At 38.6% G+C, this 20,126-nt stretch overlaps 1 protein-coding gene across 8 annotated transcripts in view; it reads right to left on the bottom strand.

The window, feature by feature from the left end:
• ATP2B2 (ATPase plasma membrane Ca2+ transporting 2) overlaps nt 1-20,126 on the bottom strand; it is a 653,989-nt gene that overhangs the window by 333,541 nt on the left and 300,322 nt on the right. The gene's annotated exons all lie outside the window — the stretch shown is intronic.

Below are 20,126 nucleotides of genomic sequence, written 5' to 3'. Positions count from 1 at the left end.
ATCTCAGTGGCTATAAACACAAGGCTGAAAATCATAGGGAGCAGATTTGGGCTTAAGATGAGAAAATATCTACCAAAGGATTGCTGCCCCACATGGAAGATGGCAAACTCCCTGTGGTTTGAATGCATAGTTGGGAGACGATGTAAAAAGAACTCATGCTTCAAATTCAGATGGCCTCCAGGTTCCCCTCCAGTTCAATCATTCTACAAGTCCTTTTGGCTGAGGGAACAGAACTAGGAATAACAAATTGAGCCTAGATATCAGAAAAAAAAAAAAAAACCCTCTAACACTTAGAGCTAGCCATCCTAAAATGAAATGAACTGCCCAGGAAGTGAAGGGTATTCAAACAAAAGCCATGGAACCACTACTCAGCAGCAGAGAAATGATTCTAGTTTGGGCTCTAGTATATGTCCCTTCCAACTGAGATCCTGTAAAGCTCAGATTCTATGCTCGAGAAAGGCTTTTTCCATTGATGGAAGTGCCTGGAGGACTATAATTGTCTCATTTTTATATTTTTACCCCAGAGCCCAGCACAGTGCCTTTGTTTGTAAATTCATTTGTTAATTCATTCAACTTTCACATTGGAAGGTTGATCGATGTGACCTTCAAGGCCCCTTTGTACCTTATAATTCCATGACATTGTCAAATCAATAGAACAGTTGAGGTGTCAATAATTTCTTCTAGGATTAGATTCTTAGAGAAGTGAAAAGGAAGTGAATATGTATTAAGCACAGGATAGAGAGGACACCTGAACTCACCTGGATGGTTCTCCACTCAATACATTTTACTCAATGTAGTAGACAATGACAACTGCTCAGGACACCAGGTGTGAGGTAGCCATAAAAGGAATAGTGATTAAATCCAATTAGATAAGTTTTTATTTCCTCTCACATTAAGATGAAGATTCTCCATCAATCCAATTGTTTTATTTTTCAAAAGTAACATAATGAATCCCTGGAAATTACTCTTTCCAGGATCTAGAAGTGAGAGTCTCCCATGTTTTCATTTCCCTTCCCGTCTTCATATAAATGCTTTGCAGGCCAGACACCTCTCTACAGGCACAGACAGGCCCAGACAAACCAACTTTGCTTAAATGCCCTTCACAGCTCCCCATTGCCAAGTGAATAAACAATCTATGTCTGATCCTGCCATTCCAGATTCTGTGCAGTCTGAAGCCAAGCTCCACTTCTCCAGCCTTATCTCGCATTACTCCCTTTCTGCCTTTGTTCTCGTCAGATGAGAATACTCCTTGCCTCCCCCTACCTTCCATTCTCATCCTTTTCTTGCCAATCGCTAAGCCGGTTAATGCTGCCCCCATGTTTGGAAGAGAGTCCCAAGGTCCCAGTCTTCCTCTTAGCCAAAGAAAGGACCTTCAAGGTTATAGGATAATAGGATCCTAAATTTAGGATAGATAAAGATCTTACAGACCATCAAGGTCAACTCCCTCATTTTATAGATGGACCTTGAAATCCAAAGCCTAAGATGACTTAGTCCAAGGTCATGAGTTGTCCAAATCATAAATGGAAGGACCAGACTTCAGAGGCCATCTACTCTAAACCTCCAACATTTTATAAATGAGGAATTGCAGGCCTTGGTAGGTTAAATGATTTACTCAACACTACCCAGGGTAGCATTTGCCAGAAGTTGGCAAAGGAGATTCTTTTCCTCCAAAACCTACATTCTTATTGTGTATCTATTAAAATTTGTCCCTACTATTAATGCTGAAGCTGAGGTTTTACTTTGTCTACGAAACCTGTCTTCTCACACATACACATACACAGCCATGAGAAAGAGAAAGAGAAAAAAGAGAGAGACAGAGACAGAAAGACAGAAATACAGAGACAGAGAGACAGAAAAGAGAAATAGAGAGAGATAAGAGAGAATCAGAGAAACAGAGAGACAGAAAAGAGAGATAGAGAGAGACAAGAGAGAGTCAGAGAAACAGAGAGACATCTCTTTGGACTCTTGAACTGGATGTCCTGTAGATATCTCAAATTCAATATGTCTAAAACAGACTTTATCTCTCCCTTTTAATTTTCCTGTTATTATTGAAAATATCACTCAGTCATCCAGATTCTCAATCTCAGTAACATCCTAAACTTTTGAGAGAGAGAGAGAGAGAGAGAGAGAGAGAGAGAGAGAAACACATTTTCTTAAGCTTCTCAGAGCACTTTCTTTTCTTCTCCTATGCAGTGACTACCCTGCTTCAAACAGAATTATTTGTAAACATCTGCATCTACCACCCACATTCTTCCCCACCTCCATTAAATTGTAAGTTCCTTACTGGCAATAGCATGTCATGTCTTCTTTATTTCTTTCCCAATTACTCGCATGATAGCTTGAGCTTCACCTGAACTTAATAAATGTGTTAAATAAAAATAATCCAAGGACATGAGAGTTAACAGATCTAGACACTGACAAATAGGGGGCAGTACTAGAACTAGAACTACAAACCCTGAATTTGGATCTGGACTCAGCCACTAAGTTGTACGATTTCAGACAATCCAGTGAATCTCCCTCAGGACTCAGTTTCTTCATCTGTAAAATGAGAGGGGCTGGTTAAGCCAAGCTCTGAGGTCCTTTCCAGTTCCAAAGTTATATGTATTTGTATAGTTACAGAAATTTGGATCCCTCAGTCAAGAATACCTTCCCATCTAAGGTTGCTTTGTGCCTCCTTTCTATGTTCTTATCATATATATGTATGTACATGCAGACAGACACATACATATGTGTGTATTTGTGTATATATGTACAAACATGTGTATACATGTATGTATTTATTCATATACATGTGTGTTTATGAATATATGTAGGGGAGAAGAGATATTATCTTTCCTGGTAGAATATGAGCTCTGCAAAGTCAGGACTATTTTTGTCATATTGTATTCCCAGTGTGTTAGAGTGGAAAAAACACTGACCTTGGAGTGAAAGGGCTTGTGTTCAAATCCTTCCTCTGGCAATTACTATCAATGTATCTTTATGCACCACTTAACTTTTCCAGGTCTCAGTTTTCTCACCTGCAAAATGAATTTGGACAACATAGCCTCAGAGATCCCTTTCAGATTTAAGCTTTGGTACTATGATACATAGTGGTGCTTAATCAATATTTACTATCTGATTGATTTAGGTTTTCCTCTAGACCAACATTCCCTGCATTATAATCTTAGAATCCACCCTTTCTCCTTCTCCTTTATGTGCAAAAAAATACTGGGCTTGAAGTTCAGAAGGCCCACATTTAAATCTTGACTCTGTTACTTAGGACCTATGGGAAGTTGGATAAATTTCTTAAGCTCCCTTTCTTCTTCTCCTTCAAGCTGGTACCTTCTGTAAAATAAGGGTGAGATATAGGGTTTCTTCCAACTCTTGATCCTATGTGACAATGAGTAGATCCCAACTTCTATGGTCTCCCATCTTTGAAAGCAAAACTATCCAAATAATGAGAGTGAATATATTCCTGTAGCTCATTTTACTTTCAAAGAGCCACTGAAGAAAAGAGAGGAAAGCAGAGGAAAGGAAAGGAGAGAAGAGGAGGGGGGAGGGAGAAAAGAGGGGCAGAGAGAAGAAGGAAGAGAGGGGAGGAAAGGAAAGGGAAGGGAAGGGAGAGAGGGAAGAGGAGGGGAGGAGAGGAGAAGAGTAGAAGGGAAAGAAAGGAAAAAGGAGAGGGAAGGGGAGAGGAGAAGGAAGGGGAGGGGACAAAAGAGGGAAGGAGTCTAAAATTCCTTGATCCATTCTTTTTTTTTTTTAACCAGATATTTACTGAGTTTGCAATACATGCCCATTCCTGCACCAAGAGCTTGTGTGGGAGACCCATTTTCTAGATAAGGGAATAAAGCACTCATACTTTAAATGCTAATTTCTGTTAGACTGTGACAGACCTGAAACTAAAGCAAAAGACTAGGATTTGGTTTTAGCCCTAGTTCCTTTATTAACCAGTGATGTGACCCTGAGAAAGACACTTTCCCTCTAGGGTAGAAGTTTCCTCTTCTGAAAAATGAAGTGACTGACTTAAATGAACTGATACAAAGTGAAGTAAGGAGAACAAGGAAAGCAATAAATACAATGACTATAACAACAGAAATAGAAAGAACAGCAAATATGAACTATATAATTATAATGACCAAACTTGGCTCTGAAAGACAGAGCTAAAAATTAATCTGGTTTTGCTGAACTGCTTTTTTTCCTCTCTCTTTCTTTTTTATTCATTGCTATAGGGGATAACTTGATGGAGTAAGAGAGAAGAGAGATATATGAAAATAAAGTTGCCATTTTTTAAAATTACCAATGAAATGAAATTAAGGGATTGAACTAAATTACATCTAACATCCTTTCATTTCTATTATTTTAAATTCTCAAATCTTTTACAACTTTAAAGTTTCCCTTCCACCAAAATACTTATTGTCCCTCGAAGACTGCTTGCTAATGGACTGTGCTAACTTTTGGGTAACTGTAAATACTTTTGGACCTATAGTCTTCTTTCCTTTTTCTGATCTCCCTAGTATTCAGTGCTCTGTCCCCATCCAAAAAAATTGCTGTTCATTTATTATATATTTTTCTATTTATCTATTCTTGTGCATGTCATTTCCTCCCAGTGGAATGTTAGAAGCCTTTTTGAGGATAAAGACTGACTTGCTTTATCTTGTGTCCTCAGCACTTCCACAGTGCCTTGTGGAATGATCATTTGTGACCAGTACACAAGACTCTCAGCTCTGTTTTTTGAGGCTTTCCCTTTGTCCCCCTAATTTTGGGGCCTTGGAACTCTGGAATATTCTCAGGTAGAAAGAACTTGAAAATAAGTCAGAAGTCCCTTTCTTGATTCTCTTTTCCAAGAGAGAAGAGAGGCAGTGGATGCAGTAAACAATAGAGAACAGTGGACATGCCCTCCCATGAGGCCTGTGGAAAAAGTTTTTTTCTTTTTTTCCATATTTATTAAGCATCTACTATGTCAGATGCTCCCATTGCATCCATCTCCATCTCCAGTCATCCTGAGCTTTATCTGGTCACTAGACCCAGATGGCTCTGGAGGATAAAGTGAGGCTGGTGACCTTGTCCAGCTCTCCCTCACTTAAATCCAATTCACTTGCTTGTCATGGCGTCACCTCCCTGATGTCATGGTCCTCTTCAAGAACAAAGGACAAACAACAACTATGTCAGACACAGTTCTAATCTTTAGAACACTAAATTTGGATTCAGATGGCTCAAGGAAGGTGACATGAGATGAGCCTTGAAGGATAATTAGGTTTCAAAGAGATAGAGGTTAGGAGAGAAGAACATTCCAAACATTGAGGGAAGCTTAAACAAAAGCACCAGAAGCAGCAGATAGAATGGTATATCCAGAAACAGCATGGAGGCCAGTCTGGCTGAAGGACAGAGTGCATGAAAGGGAATGATGTGTAATTCATCTGACAAGATAGTTTGGAGATTGATTATGGAGAACTGTTTTAAATGGCAAACAAAGTAAAATAAAAGAGAATGGGCTAAGTCCTATCACAGAAGTACTAGTAATTGGCCATAGATATATACATACAGGAAAAATATGAATATGAAGAGCTAGGGAGAAAGACAGAGAGAGACAGAGAGAAACAGAAACAGAGAGAGACAGAAATGAGCGAGAAAGACAAACAGAAAGAGGCACAGAGACAGCGACAGAGACTTCTTCTTGAAGTGGCACTTGAATTCTTAAAATCTAACCTTAAATCCTTAAAACCTTAAAATCTAAGTGAGATTTTGATCAATGAGGAGAATCAAAAAGGATAGAGATGAATGGTAAGGAATTCAGGGATCATAGATTTCTAGCTAGAACAGATCTCAGAGGTCAACCTCTAGTCTAACCTTCTTATTTTACAAAAGAGAAAACTAAAGCAAATGGAAATTAAGACACTTGTCCAGACTCGTACAACTAATCAGTGCCTGAGGAAGGATTCAAATTCAGGTCTTTCTGACTCCAAATATAGTATTCTATTTATTATGCCATTGTTATTTTGTCCTCGATATCAGAAAGGTAAAGCCATGACATGCAAGTGAATTGGATTGAAACGGGAGAGGTTGTACAAGGTCACCTGCCTCACTTTCCCCTCCAGAACTATCTGGGCCAGATAATAGATCAGGATGACTAGAGATGGTCCTGGATGCAGTGGGCAACCTTTGCTTTTTTAAACTAAGGTCTTCAGTGCCACCTAACTTAGGAGTGGAGGTTGGGAAGGAGGAATGGAAGGGGGTTGATAGGAGAGAGGGAGAAGTAACGGAGGAGGGGAATTCAGCATAAACAAAGACACCAAAGCAAGCAAGAGTATGACTGAGACTTTGAAGGGGGAATTAGAGCAAATGGAAATAGAATGGAGAAGGTAGGCTGAGTCAGATTATGATGAACTTTGAATGCCCAGGCTGAGGAGTCTAGACTTTAGCCAGCAACCAATGAGAAACCCTTAAGGAATGAAGAACTCTACCAAAACAATCACAGTGCTAAAGTAGAAAGAATTTTTGGATTCCAGCCTTGGAATCAGAGGACTTGGGTTCAAATTCGGGTGTTGCTATTGATACTCACATGGCCACAAGCAAGTCAATTCCCCATCCAGGCTTCATTTTTCCCCTCCGTAAAACAAAGAGCTTGAACTAGATAATTTCTAAAGTCCATTCAACTCTTACACTCTAAGTTCCTACAACTTATTATGCGTTCTCTGATTGGGCACTATGCAGCCTCTCTCTCACCACTCCCACTCCTCCATGTGCCCGTACATCAATGGAGCTGATTGTAAGGCACAGATCAATATCTAAATGATAGAAAACTTTGACTGTGTTCTATGGTTTACCAAGAATTCTCTTCCCAGTAATCCTGTAAGGAAAGCAGAACAACAAGTAGTGATATATCCATTTTACAGATGAGGAAATTAAGAGGTTTCATGACTTGATTGTGTCCATGATTGAAATTGGATGCAGGATTCAAATCCAGGCCTTTTGCAACGAAGTTTAGTGTTATCTCTGTATCATACACCTCAACACCAGCCACCATCCTCACCTCTGTCTGCCCCCAACCTTTGACTTCACTCCAAAAATTACCCTGGCCTCTGATAACAAGTTTTCACCTTATTTTGTCCAAAATCAGATCTGCAACTCCCCTTCTCACCACCAGTTGCCAAGCACACAGCCACAAGCCTACTATCCCTCCTGCTTCTTGACTTCTTCCTATTAGAATGTAAGAGGGTAGAGCCTGTCTGGTTTACTTCTATCCCCAGTGTTTAGCAAAGAGCTTGACACATAGGAAAGGGTTAATAAATGCTTTGTCTACCTAACCATCCCTGGTCCCCTTGAGAAAGAAGATTGTAATGGGGAGAAGGGGGGTTCACAGTCATTCAGAAGTTGCTGTCTTTGCTAAAAACATTTTGGAGACCATTGCCAGAATTGGCTTATAAGCCATGAAAGAAAGTGGATCTTGTTCTTTTCTCAATCACTCTTAAGTTTTTGCCCCTAAGCTGGATCCACTTTCTCATTAACCATTTAGCTTTGGGTGGCTTTCAGCTTTCCCTGAAATCTAACCCCACACCATCAGCAAGAATGTACCACCATTGACGAGATTCAGAGGAATTCTTTGGCCCATCACTAAAGAATGATGTATTCGCAGCACTTCCACATCCTCGTGGTGGAGAGTATGTAACCTTCCTGCAAGTCTACTTTGAACAAGACAACACTTGTTTGGATAGAAAAGTCCTAGCATGTCTGGAGTTGATTTTCTTTTCTGGTCTGTGGTTTGTTGTTGTTTTTTAAAAGACATCTTATTTTGAGCCCCAGCTGTGTTCTGGCTCCCCGATCCGAAGCACAGCTGTGAAAGGAGGGCAGCTAGCCAGACTCCGCTGATTCCAGGTACCTGTTCTGCAGTGGTAGACCTCATCCCTTTTCACAGAATTGCCTTTCCTTTCTGGCATCACAACATGTCTTTCTGGTGTGCTGGGGAGAGAGGGATGCCAAATGTCTCCTGACAAATGTGTGTGCTTGTTTCATATCCTGAAAGCCCCAGATAAGACTCCAAAACACCCATCTCTGTCCTGCTGGGGTGATTGCGAGAACAGGATGTTCTCGCCACATGGCAGTTGTGGCTTCTTCCTTCACCAATAAAAAGTGACAAAAATAATTGCACAGATAAATAGTGCCTTAAGGATTACAAACTGATTTTCCTCTCTGGGACATAGGTGGCATAAACATTCCCATCTTCCAGATGAGAAAACTGAAGCTCAGAGAAGTAATAGATCATCGATTTGGAGCTAAAGAAAATTCAGAATTTATCAAGTTTAATCCCCTCATTTGATAGAGGAGGTAAAATGAGATGCAGAGAGATTAAAATGACTTGTCACAATCAAAGCTAGGCTCACTGGCTATAAGTATTTAAGTTTCTAAACAAGAACCACCCAACTAGTAAGGGTCAGAACCCTAAAAGTCCACTTCAGATCTCTTGGAGGGATCAAAGCAGCCTCAAAGAGATCCATTAATTCAGTCTTCCATTCTTCCACACTCATGTGCATGGGACTCTCTCCTCTCCCCCACATGACCTGCAAAGGAAAGAGACTCCATATCATCCCCCCAAACAGCGTCCTCCAGAAGTATGTGTCTCACAAACCAGGTCCAGAAAACACCTCCTTGATGTGATCTGGAGGTTGCCAAGATTTCCCAGTTTTTCCTCCCACCTCCTTTCCACTTCACAATATTTTCTAATTTGATCCTAGCAACAGTCCTTCAAAGTGGGTAGTACAAGTGCTGTAATCCCTGACTGGCAGATAAGGAAGGTAAGGTTCACAAAAGTTACATCATACACAACATCCCAGAGATAGTATCAAAGCCTGGTCCTCCAGATTCCAAGTCACCGTGCTGTCTTCCTAACCTTCCTAGCACAGATTCCCTTTTGCTCTGCAGCTATCCATCAGTCAGCCACCATGTTCCAATCTCAATGCTACCACACCTTAGGGAGAGAAGTACAATTTGGGTCTACCTTTAATGGCTCTTTAATATTGGCTGAGTCTCTCTCTTCACCTGTAAAAATCTGGATAATAAATAATACTAGCAGTATTTGTCTTCCAGATTAATTTTCAGTAGCCAATGAGATAATGGATGAGAAAATGCTTTATAATGGAAAAGGGCCATAAGCATGGGTGGTATTCTGATTGTCGTCTACTTTTCCCTTACTGATCTTTCCCAAACAGGGGCAAAGAGGATGATGTCTCAAGGTCTCTGGGAAGAGTATCAAGGTTTCTTAAATTTTTTCCACTCGTTTCCCGTTTTTGCCCAAGAAATTTTTATGTGATCCCAGGTATCATAGATATATAAAATAGGTATAGAAATCAACCATTTACTGATAATAAATCATAAGTTTGTGACACCCATATTCAGTTGCACAACCCTAGAAGGGGTTGTGATCCATAGTTTAAGAAGCTTCGAAGTAGTTGAGAAAGGAGCACAGATCCTGAAGTGCTGACTTGCTAGTTTAAGTCAGAATAGCATATAGAGGCACTTTGAGGCAGAAGATTTGGTACAGTAGAAAAGGAACTGGCTCTGCTGTCAGACATGTAGATTCAAATCCTACCTTTGACTTAATACATGAGTGACTTGAAGCAAGTCACTTAACTTGCCATCTTTGGCAAGGGGAAGGGAGTAGGAAGAAGGAGGAGAAAATTTGAAATGCAACATTTTGTAAGGGCCAATGTTGAAAAATTATCCATGTATATGTTTTGAAAATAAAAAGCTTTAATTTAAAAAAGGAGAGGGAGGGCTTTCTGCTTTAAATCTATGATCATTGTTGAAATTCTAAACAAGGATTTACTTGTTACAATTCTGCTTTATTACAGAATTTAAGACTTGGAAGTGATCTTTGTAGCTACCCAATCCAACCCATACCCAAAAAAGAACCCAACAAATATTCCTCTAGCTTCTCCCTGAAGACTTCTAGACAAAGGAAATCACTTTCTCCTGAGGATGTCCATCTCATTATGGGACAGTCCCAATTGTGAGGCAATTTGTCCCAACATCCGACCTAAATAAAACTCTTTGTAACTTTCACCCAAGCAAAAAATGTCTGCTTTCTTCATGATAATTCTTCATATGCTCAAAGATAGTTATCATATAACCTCTGTTCTTTTGACCAATCTTCATAGGAATGAGACTTGACACCATCATTTTGGTTTTCCTTTGGTTTTCCAGTGTCTTTCCTAAGCTTTGTTATGGTGACAGAATACAATACTGCAGGTGCAGCCTTTGTTGGTTTAAAAAAAAAAATTATAGAATTTCCAGTGAAAGAATTCCTTTCTTCCATACCATCTTAAAATATAATAGGAACAGATTTGATGTGATATTCAGAGTCATATAACTAGTTGAATTTGATAAATCTATATCAAGCACCTACTATGTGCTAGGAACTACTTACAGGAAGAAAAGTGGAAATTGGCTCCCTGAATTCCTGTCTTGAGTTACTTCCAGTCTTAGAAATCATCTAGTCTAATTCCCTTATCTTTAAAATGAAGAAAATAAGCACTTGGGAGAGGCTGAAGATTACAGAGAACGTTCTCCATAGGAACTTTTGAAAAATCAAGAAGCCTTCAAGACTAAAAAGAGCAGAAGCTTCCTGGGGACAAAGATAGTGTCATTCTTTAAATCATTTTTCATCTCTGAGCCTGGTGAGAGACTACACCTATCATCCGAGGACCAGCCTAGCTAAGGTTCAAGACTCATCAGAGAATGGTCATATGGTGACGGATTGTTCAGGCCCAGCAGTTCTCAAAAATTTATTTCATTGTGGAAATCTCCCTCAATGGAGGGCATACCCATAGTGAGTAAGTTGCCAAAGCTGAAAACAGCCATCTCTGCAGGCCCAAAACTTATCACATTTTCTTTTAGACTAGACCTAAGACTTCATCAGAAGAGGGAACTCCCAGCTAAGTAATTTAATCTTATGGAGTTGCCTGGAACACTGAGACTTGAAGTGTCTCATCCAGTGACACAATCAGTATATGTAAGAAGCAGTACCTGAACTCAGGACATCCTGCCTCCAGCTTCTAATAGCTACATCATTCTGCCTTTCCCCTTACACACAGGAGGATACATGAGAGCTTCATATGTTTGTTAAATTAGAATGGAATCATAAAGCCATTGAATTTCAAGGTTGTAAAGGATCGCAGAGGGATTTAAGTGATACCTCAATCAATTAATCGATCAACACACATTTATTAAGCACCTGCTATGTGCTGGGTGCAATGGATACAAACACAAAGAGTGAAACAATCCCTCCTGAAAAGGAGTTTATATCCTAATGGAGGATGTAACAATGTACAAAAATAAGAATCAATGTAACAAATACATGTTAAAAACATATACATTATAACTAGAAAGTTAATAAATAAAAGTACACACAAAGTAATTGAACGCAAGGTAGTTGAGAGGGTGAACACTAGCGAATTAATTTCTAGAGCAGCCCTGAGGATGATTAGGGCTTCCGTGGTGAGAGTCTCACTGCAGACAGCAGAGAATGGTGTCAGAGTTCGGAGCTCATGGTCAAAAAACTGTAGTTTAAATCTGCCATTTCCAAACCGGAGGCCAATGACAGGATGGTACAGGGTCAAATGTTTGTCAAGCCCTTAGCACAATATCTGGCACACAGGCACTATATAAATTCTTATTCTCTTCCTTTCTCATATCCATCCACCTTGGACAAGTCATTTAACCTGCCTTAGCCTCATTTCACTTTTCTATAAAATGGGGTGGGGGGAGTTATACTGACAAACTTACAGATCCTCAATGTAAGTGACCATTAGCTGCCCACGTATTTTCCTTTGGGGGAGCTCTGTAAAAAAGCAGCTACAGCGGATAGAGCCCCAGACGTGAAATCAGGAAGACACAGTGCTGATTTATAAGTTAGAATAGCATATAGAGGCACTTTGAGGCAGAAAATTTAATTCAGATATGACCTCAGACATCTATCAGCTATATAACCTTGGGCAAGTCCCTCAACCCTGTTTGCCTCAGTTTCCTCATCTGTGAAAGGAACTGGAGAAGGAAATGGCAAAATCATTCCAGTATCTTTGCCAAGAAGACTCCAGTGGGGTCACAAAGAGTCAGACAAGACTAGAATGACTGAACAACAGCCCTTGGTAAGTTTCCCTTCTCTGGAACTAAAATCTGCCTCTTTACTGATTCTGCTCAGAGCGAGGCAAGTTTGCTTTTTATAAAGGTGAATCTTGGCATTATGATAGGGAGTAAGTATGGCACAAGTGTGTTCCAACATATCACCAATGGTGATGAGCACACTAGAGGGGTCAGGAAGAAAAGGAGAGGGCCATGATAGTACAATAGCAAGGAATAATAGCTGGGCACCCAGTGTATCACCTCAGTATCTACAAACATATTTTTTTAAAATCCTAGAGACAGGCCTTCACCATAGGGATAGATACACTAGGGCAAAGGGATTTTAACTTAAGGTCCATGAACTTTTTAAACTATGTTTCAAAATAATTGGTTCCCTTTATTAATCTCTACATTTTTTAACTACCTTTACAATTCAATTTTGAGAAAGAAACCTATGAGAAATCACAAGTTTCACCAGATTGCCAAAGGTAGGGAAAAAATTAGACATAGGGAAAAAAAAAAAAAAAAAAGATTGGAAACTGTTGCTTAATGGAGGGTTTATGGAAGAGTGAGGACAAGAGCAAAATGGAACAAGAAGGCTTGAGTAGGTTGTAAGTTTCATTGGCAGAGGAAGTATGCACATTGAAGGAATCACAGAAAGAAGGAAGGAAACAAAGTGGTATAGTAGATAAGAGCGTTGGGCCTACAGTCAAGAAGACCTGAATTCAAATCCAGCTTCAGATACTTACTTGCTATATTATCCTAGGCAAGTCATTGAATTCTGCTTCCCTCAGTTTCCTTCTCTGTAAAATGATCTGAAGAAGGAAAAAACAAAACTATACAAGTACCTTTGCCAAGAAAGTCCCAAATAGGAGGTCAGACTGACTAAAAAACAACTGAACAATAACAATAATGTGCTAGCACTGGGCTTATTTCTTTTCAAACATCTCATTTGTTCTTCACAATAACCTGAGGTAGATGTTATAATTATCAATATTTACAGATGAGTAAACAAAGACAAACAGGGGCTAAATGACTTGTCCAGAGTCACACAGTATCTCAGTCCAGCTTTAAACTTAAGTCCCTACTCCAGGCCCAGCTTTATCAATTTCCACACCCAGTTGCCTCATTGATCAATCAGCAAGCATTTATGTGGTATCTAATATGTGTTAAGCCATGTGCTAGGTCCTGGAAAAATTACTCCTCTTCTTTTTCTTCCCTTTTGTCCTCCTGTTCCTCCTCCTTTTCCCTTTCCTCCCCTTCCTCCTCCGCCTCCTCTACTACTACAACTAATAATAATAACTAACATTTATTTTGGACTTACTATGTGCTAGCTATTGGGTTTAAATGCTTTACAATGACTAAATCACTGATCTTCATAACAACAATAATAGGTACTATTATTATTTCCATTTTACAGAATCAGACAGAGGGGTTTTTAAGTGATTTGCCCATGGTCACATAATAAATATCTGAGGCCAGATTTTAATTCAGGTTTTCCTAACTTCAAGCTCAGATTTATCCATCTCAAATGCTTCATTGATTATTCAATCAACAAGCATTATGCAATGCCTAGTATATGACAAGCTCTGCAATGTATCAACTTATTGGGGGGAGAGGACAAAACTAGAGGCAGCAGGGTCAACTCAAGTCAACAAACATTTCTTAAACATTTACTCTGTTCCAGGTATTGTGCTAAGTTCTGGGGATACAAATTGATACAAAAAGACAATCCTTCCCTCAAGGAGTTTACATTCTAATGAGAAAAAGATAACACAAAAAAGAACTAGAAAAGAGGCAGAACCTGGAGAAAAATAAAGGGGTGAATATGATTAGTCTTGATGCTTTTTTAGAATGGAAATTCTAGGAGGTATTGGCCAATTGAAGGTCTACAGCTGGGGAATGATCTATCAGGGTGAGAAACCTGCTAAAGAAGAGTAGAGGAAGAAGGGTTTATTTGATACCCCTAAAAGCAAGCCACATGGATGATTATGTCTACTTTCACACAAGACTGATCATGGGCCATACCAATTTACTTCACAAAGGAGAGATTCCCTTCCAGATCAGGCTTTAAGCTTCCAGGATCACCACACTGCCTCACTCCTTCCAGGTAGAAACCTCTATGTTTAAATAGTGGTGGCTCCCCAGTGAGAATCTCTCTACAGAGCCACAGTACTTGAACCCAGTATCAAATTCTCCATTTGTAAATGGTGCCATCTGGCAGATAAGATGTACTTATGGCTATTAGCCAAGTGCAATATTTTTAAGACGGGAGAAGGAGGTGGAAGCCCTTAGCATCTTGCACCTGTAGCAGTTATTATCTATCACACTCCAGAGGGATTGGGGTCAAACAAACCTTGAATCAATAGGGAAAGGATGAGGTGCATGAAAAGAAGGGGAAAAAAGCTCTGACCAATGTGTTCCTCCAGTGCTCAGATTGCTAATTAGGAATGACTCATTCCCTCTATATCAGTCCCTCAGATCCCTTGGTGGAAAGAGGGAAAACAATCCCTCTTCCCTCTCTTTAAAAAAAAAAGGAGGGGAGATTTTTCTTTTGGATCTAAACCCAAAGTAGAAGCCATAGATATCCCTCCTGAAAAGACAGCTAATACCCCAAGTTATGATACTGTCCACCAAAATCCTTCTGCAAAAATGGAAGACAGGACAGATGTTCTCTAAATTCTCTTCTAACTCTGAAATTGTCTGCTAGAGGACAGTAGAATGTCATAGAGGCTTCGAGGAAAAATCCTCACATTTCCCTTGATAGGAAGGGGGAAGAATCTGACCATATTTCAGGGGCAATTTGCCATATGTCATTATACAATACAAAATTGTCCCCTCAGGGAATCAACATATACACCTGGCCTAACCACCACCTCCAAGCTGTTGGGGTGATTACTGTACAGGCAGTAAGTAATCTTTGCTTTTTTTTTTTTTTGTATCCCCATCATTTAGCACAGTGCCTTGTACATAGTAGGAACTTAACGAATGTTTCTTGACTGAGTGCTTGCTAAATGTCTAAGAAGTCCAAGTTTGGCCCCTAAAACAAGATGAGAAAATGTACCTCTTTCTCTTCCTTGCAAAGGGTGGAGGACTATGGGTATGGAATATTGAATATAACATGAGAATCAGTTGATAATAGTTCATTTTGCTGGCCTAATTTTTGTTTCCTCTTTTAAAAAAAATTCCTTATTATAAAGAGTGGCTATGTAGGGGAATGGAGAGGGATATAGCAGAAAATGAAGGTGATATAAAAACAAAAGCTAACTATGTTTTAAGGCTGTGGTCCCAAGGCTAATCTTCTGTTTTCTCATTAGTAAAATTGAGAGGTGGGGGAAGTCCTAGGTCAGGGTGTCAGATTCAAATAGAAATAGGTAACACTGAATAAGGATCAGACTGCATTTGGACTTAATTTTTAACTGTAATATTATCTGTGTTTTATTGTATTTTTTATTTACTTAAAATCATTTCCCAATTACATTTTACTCTGGTTTGGGCTCCAGTCAAAAGTGATGTTTGATTCATGTTTAGCACTTCTGATCAAAGTAATTTCTAAGCTTTCTTCCAGCTTGAGGATTTCATTTTTAAGCATGTGTGAGTATCCAGTTTTATCCTAGAAACTATGAATATATATATATAATATGTATATATATACATACATATACATATATTTATGTATTATGTATTTGTATCTATACACATATATTATACACACACATATTTTATGTGTCTATATATGTGTGCATGTATGTATATATACATGTGTATATGGTGAAATATGAATATACATGTGTATATGCATACATGTGTGTATATATGTGTATATAACACATGTGTGAGCTTAATTTTAGCTGGAGGCAGGGAAGAAAGAAACCAAAAAGAATTAAGTAAAAAGTATATGGTAGAGAACAAAAGAATACCTACAAGGAAGCAAAGGAAAGGTGGACAGCTCTGAATACAATATGTACTATTTATTATATAGGCTTTCTTAAAATGGAAATTTATTAATTTATATTTTGAATTCTCTCTTATGCAATTTAAATAAATAAATGAATAAATTTAAAAAAACAACCAAGAAAATAAGCAAAAAGAAACTATGAACAAATAAAACTATGTATGCACATATACAAACATATATGCACATGCATACATTTTCTTGGAGTCATTGTGGCACAGAATAAAACTAACTTGAAGTCAGGAAATATGAGAGTTCAAATCCAATTTCTATCATTTACTAGCTATTCAACCCTACTTCTTTGAGCCTCAGTTTCCATATCTATAGAATAACAATAACAATGCCCATTGTTACTGGACAAGTAGGTGGCACAGTGTTTAGAGTCCCAGGTCTGGAGTCGGGAGGATATCTATAGAATAACAATAACAATGCCCATTGTTACTGGAAAAGTAGGTGGCACAGTGTTTAGAGTCCCAGGTCTGGAGTCGGGAGGACTCTTCTCCCTGAGTTCAACTGTGGCCTTAGATACTTACTAGCCGTATGACTTTGGCCAAGTCAAAACTATTTGCCCCAGTCTCCTCATACGTAAAATAAGCTGGAGAAGGAAATGGCAAAACCTCCATTATCTTTGCCAAGAAAACCTCAAATGGAGTTATGAAGAGTTGAATATGAATGAAAAATGACTAAACAATGACAACAATATCTAATGTACCTCCTCACATAGAGAGAATTCAAATGAGATAATGAGCATAAAAGATCTTATAAACTTTCAAGTGCTATGTAAACACCAGATGCCATTCTTTAAGATGTGGGTCTTGCTAACAAGGAGTTCACCATTTAAATGGGTGATTTGGTTTTATATCTATATGAAATTATTATTGAACAGGATATAAAAAGTAAAAGACCTATATTTTTCTCTCTAAATGTATGGCCCTGTGAGTTTATCAACTTGGAAAAGTCTCAATGTAGAAATTCCCTTCACTAATACAAATGGAAAAAATAAGTGGCACAGGGGACTGAGCACTGGGCCTGGACTCAGGATGACTTTGTAAGATTCTTACAAGAGATCATTGTATAGCATTTAATACAGTACCTGGCACATGATAGTTATTTTCTTCTCTGGCTTAATTTAAGGATTAAGTGACTTGTCCAGGATCACACAACTAGAAAGTGTCTGAGATCAGGTTTGAATTCAAGTCTTCATAATGCTAGGTCCTGTTCTATATTCTCTGCTTCTTACAGCTCCCTAGCACATAGTAAATGCTATATAAATGTCAGCTATTATTATTGTTATTATCATTATTATTATTATTATTAATACTTTGGGAAATAAGTACAAGGAAGCTGACAGAGATGCCACCAGGCTTTAGCCATCCAAGGAACTGCCATCAGCAAATGCTTGGAAGCCTTGGTCTTTATCATTCACTGTACAGCTCTAGCCTTAGGAACAAAGGACTAGCTGAAAACCCCTCTCTGTGCTTTTTCTTCTCTGATTTGAACATGAGCTCCATTTTACATGACTTCATATTCGTAATGGAGTTTGTATTTCTTGCATTCTCAATAGGTAGAGGAAGAGTTGAAGGGAAAAAGAAAATCCAAGAACAAAAATAAAATTTAAGATGTAAGTTCTGTGGGAGAAGAGATTGTCTTAATTTTTTATTTTGATCCCTAGCTCTTAGTAAGCACTTAATAAATGAGTTTGTTTTTTCATTTATTTACCTGGAAATTAAGTGATTTACTTACAGCCACACAGCTGGTGCCAAAGGTAGAATGTGAACCAAGTCATTCTAACTTCCAGCTTTCTATTCATTTCCTTTTCTGAATAGCAACAGACATAATATAGTTAAGTGCTTAACTGCCACATAGATTGGAAATTGCTATTGAAGTTGAGAGAAAAGAATAGTGATGGCGAAAACTTCCTAGAGAAGATTCACAAAAATGAGCATAAAGAGTACTAAGATTGAGAGGTGGGCTGAAATCCTCATCAGATCTGGCCCCAAAGGTTCAGAACCTGAGGCAATTGTGGGTAAGAAGAGAGGTTTATCCCCAAGAATGGCAAATCTTCATCTTCTAGAGAAATATTTGGGTTTTGAGACAACCAAAAACCATTTGGGATCAAGTTTGGTGAGAATTGTGTAGCCCAAAAAATGCTACGAGAAGATTCAAAGACCAACTGTGGTTACAAAACAAAGGATGGGGTCATTGGGAAGAAGCAATAGATTCATCAGTTCAAACACATAATTTCAGCAGGTAAGTACTTACTCCATATAGGGATTCCTCCAACCTCCTTTCACTCAAAATGGAATTTTGAATGGCATGAAATAGAATAAAATGGTCTCTGATCATGTTTATAATTAAATTATAATAATAGAAACATTTTCTTTTATCCAAGACTTAGTATGGTGAAGAGACTAGGAAACAAGGAACTGAGTTTTCTCGTGTCATTCATAAACTGGCTTTGAAAGTTCAGATGATCAGAGATCAAGAACTAGAAAAGACTTCAGAAGATCCAGACTCACTTTATTAAGTTGAGGGCCAGAGAGTTATGTGACTTGCCCGAAGTCAAACAGGGACTGTCACAAGTGGCATTCAAAGCCCAGTCCTATGACCTGTACATTGTATGCCTTTGGTCCTCAAACAAAGGATGACCAACAATAACAATAACCACTATACTACCTCCTATAGAGTACATCACAAACTGGTTCTGGAACCTTTAGCAGCTGTTATCATTTATCATTTTTAGGCAGTTCTCATCAAACTTGGCCCCAAATGGTTTTTGCCTACCTTCAAAAGTCAAATTCTTCCTAAAAGAATGGATATAACCATCAGCGACAAGAACCCCACAATGGACTCAGCAATAGTTATTGGACACTGACTATTACTCTCTCTCTCACACACACACACACACACACACACACATTCACACACATACACACACACACACACACACACACACACACACACACACACACAATCTCAAAGCATTAGTCACACAGCACATCTTGGAAATAATAGATATAGTCCCATAAGTCTGTTACTGCTTAAGATCTTGTGGGAAAAAACCTACTTTTTTGGAAAAAGGCTTTAGAGCTTGAGGTAATTTTTTCTTTTTTTTGGTCAGGGAGTAGAAAGAAGGTATGCTGGAATATAGAATATCCTCACTGAACAGCAAAATTCCATCCTCTAAGGATGTAAATTTCAAAGACAGATAAAAGTCAATTAAGGATTCAGTTCAATTAATAGAGGGTAGGTAAATGTTGATAGAGCTGGTCATACTGCTTTGTGTTCAAATCAAGGTTAATTCGAAAGCAATGCATTTTGTTTTCTTTTTCATTTTTTTTCCCTTTTTCATCTGATTCTTCTTGTGTAGCATAATTGTGGAAATGTGTATAGAAGAATTACACATGTTTAATATATATTTGAGCATTTGCATCTGGGGAGAGGGTAGGGGAAAAGAGGGGTAAATTGAGACAAAAGTTTTTGCAAGGATGAATGTTGAAAATTATCTATGCATATGTTTTAAAAATAAAAAGCTTTAACAAAAAAAAGAAAAGCAGGGAAAAAAAAACAAACTGGAAAGCAAACATTTGATTATTCAGGGTATTTGGTAAATAGTCTCTGAAGGCAATCCTCCCAAAAGAAACAGCATGAACAGGAGAAAGATCCCTGACCCTAAGGTCAGAACCTGGATTCAAATCTGCTTCTGCTTCTTTTTACTACATGCCTCAATGGGCATATCAATGGTTTTACTCTTTGAAACTCAGTTTCCCCACATATGAAAAGAAGGAGTTAGACTAGAGGGTCCCTAAGCCCCTTTCTAGCGTTAGATCTAAGCAACTAGGTGGCCCAGTGGATAGAGGATTGGAGTTGCACTCAGGAAAATCTGAATTCAAATCCTGATTCAGACACTGACTTAGCTATGTGAACCTGGGCAAGTCACATATCCACTGTATGCCTCAATTTGCTCATCTGTAAAAATGTGAATAATAATAGCCCCACTTATTATTAGATTCACCCAACACACAAAATTATTGTGAGGATCAAATGAATTAGCATGTGTATTTCACTTTGTAAA

Source organism: Antechinus flavipes, chromosome 1 (assembly GCF_016432865.1).
Source record: "Antechinus flavipes isolate AdamAnt ecotype Samford, QLD, Australia chromosome 1, AdamAnt_v2, whole genome shotgun sequence".
Lineage (NCBI taxonomy): Eukaryota > Metazoa > Chordata > Mammalia > Dasyuromorphia > Dasyuridae > Antechinus > Antechinus flavipes.
Note: the sequence above shows the minus strand (reverse complement) of the source record. Positions and strands in the feature narration are given on the sequence as shown.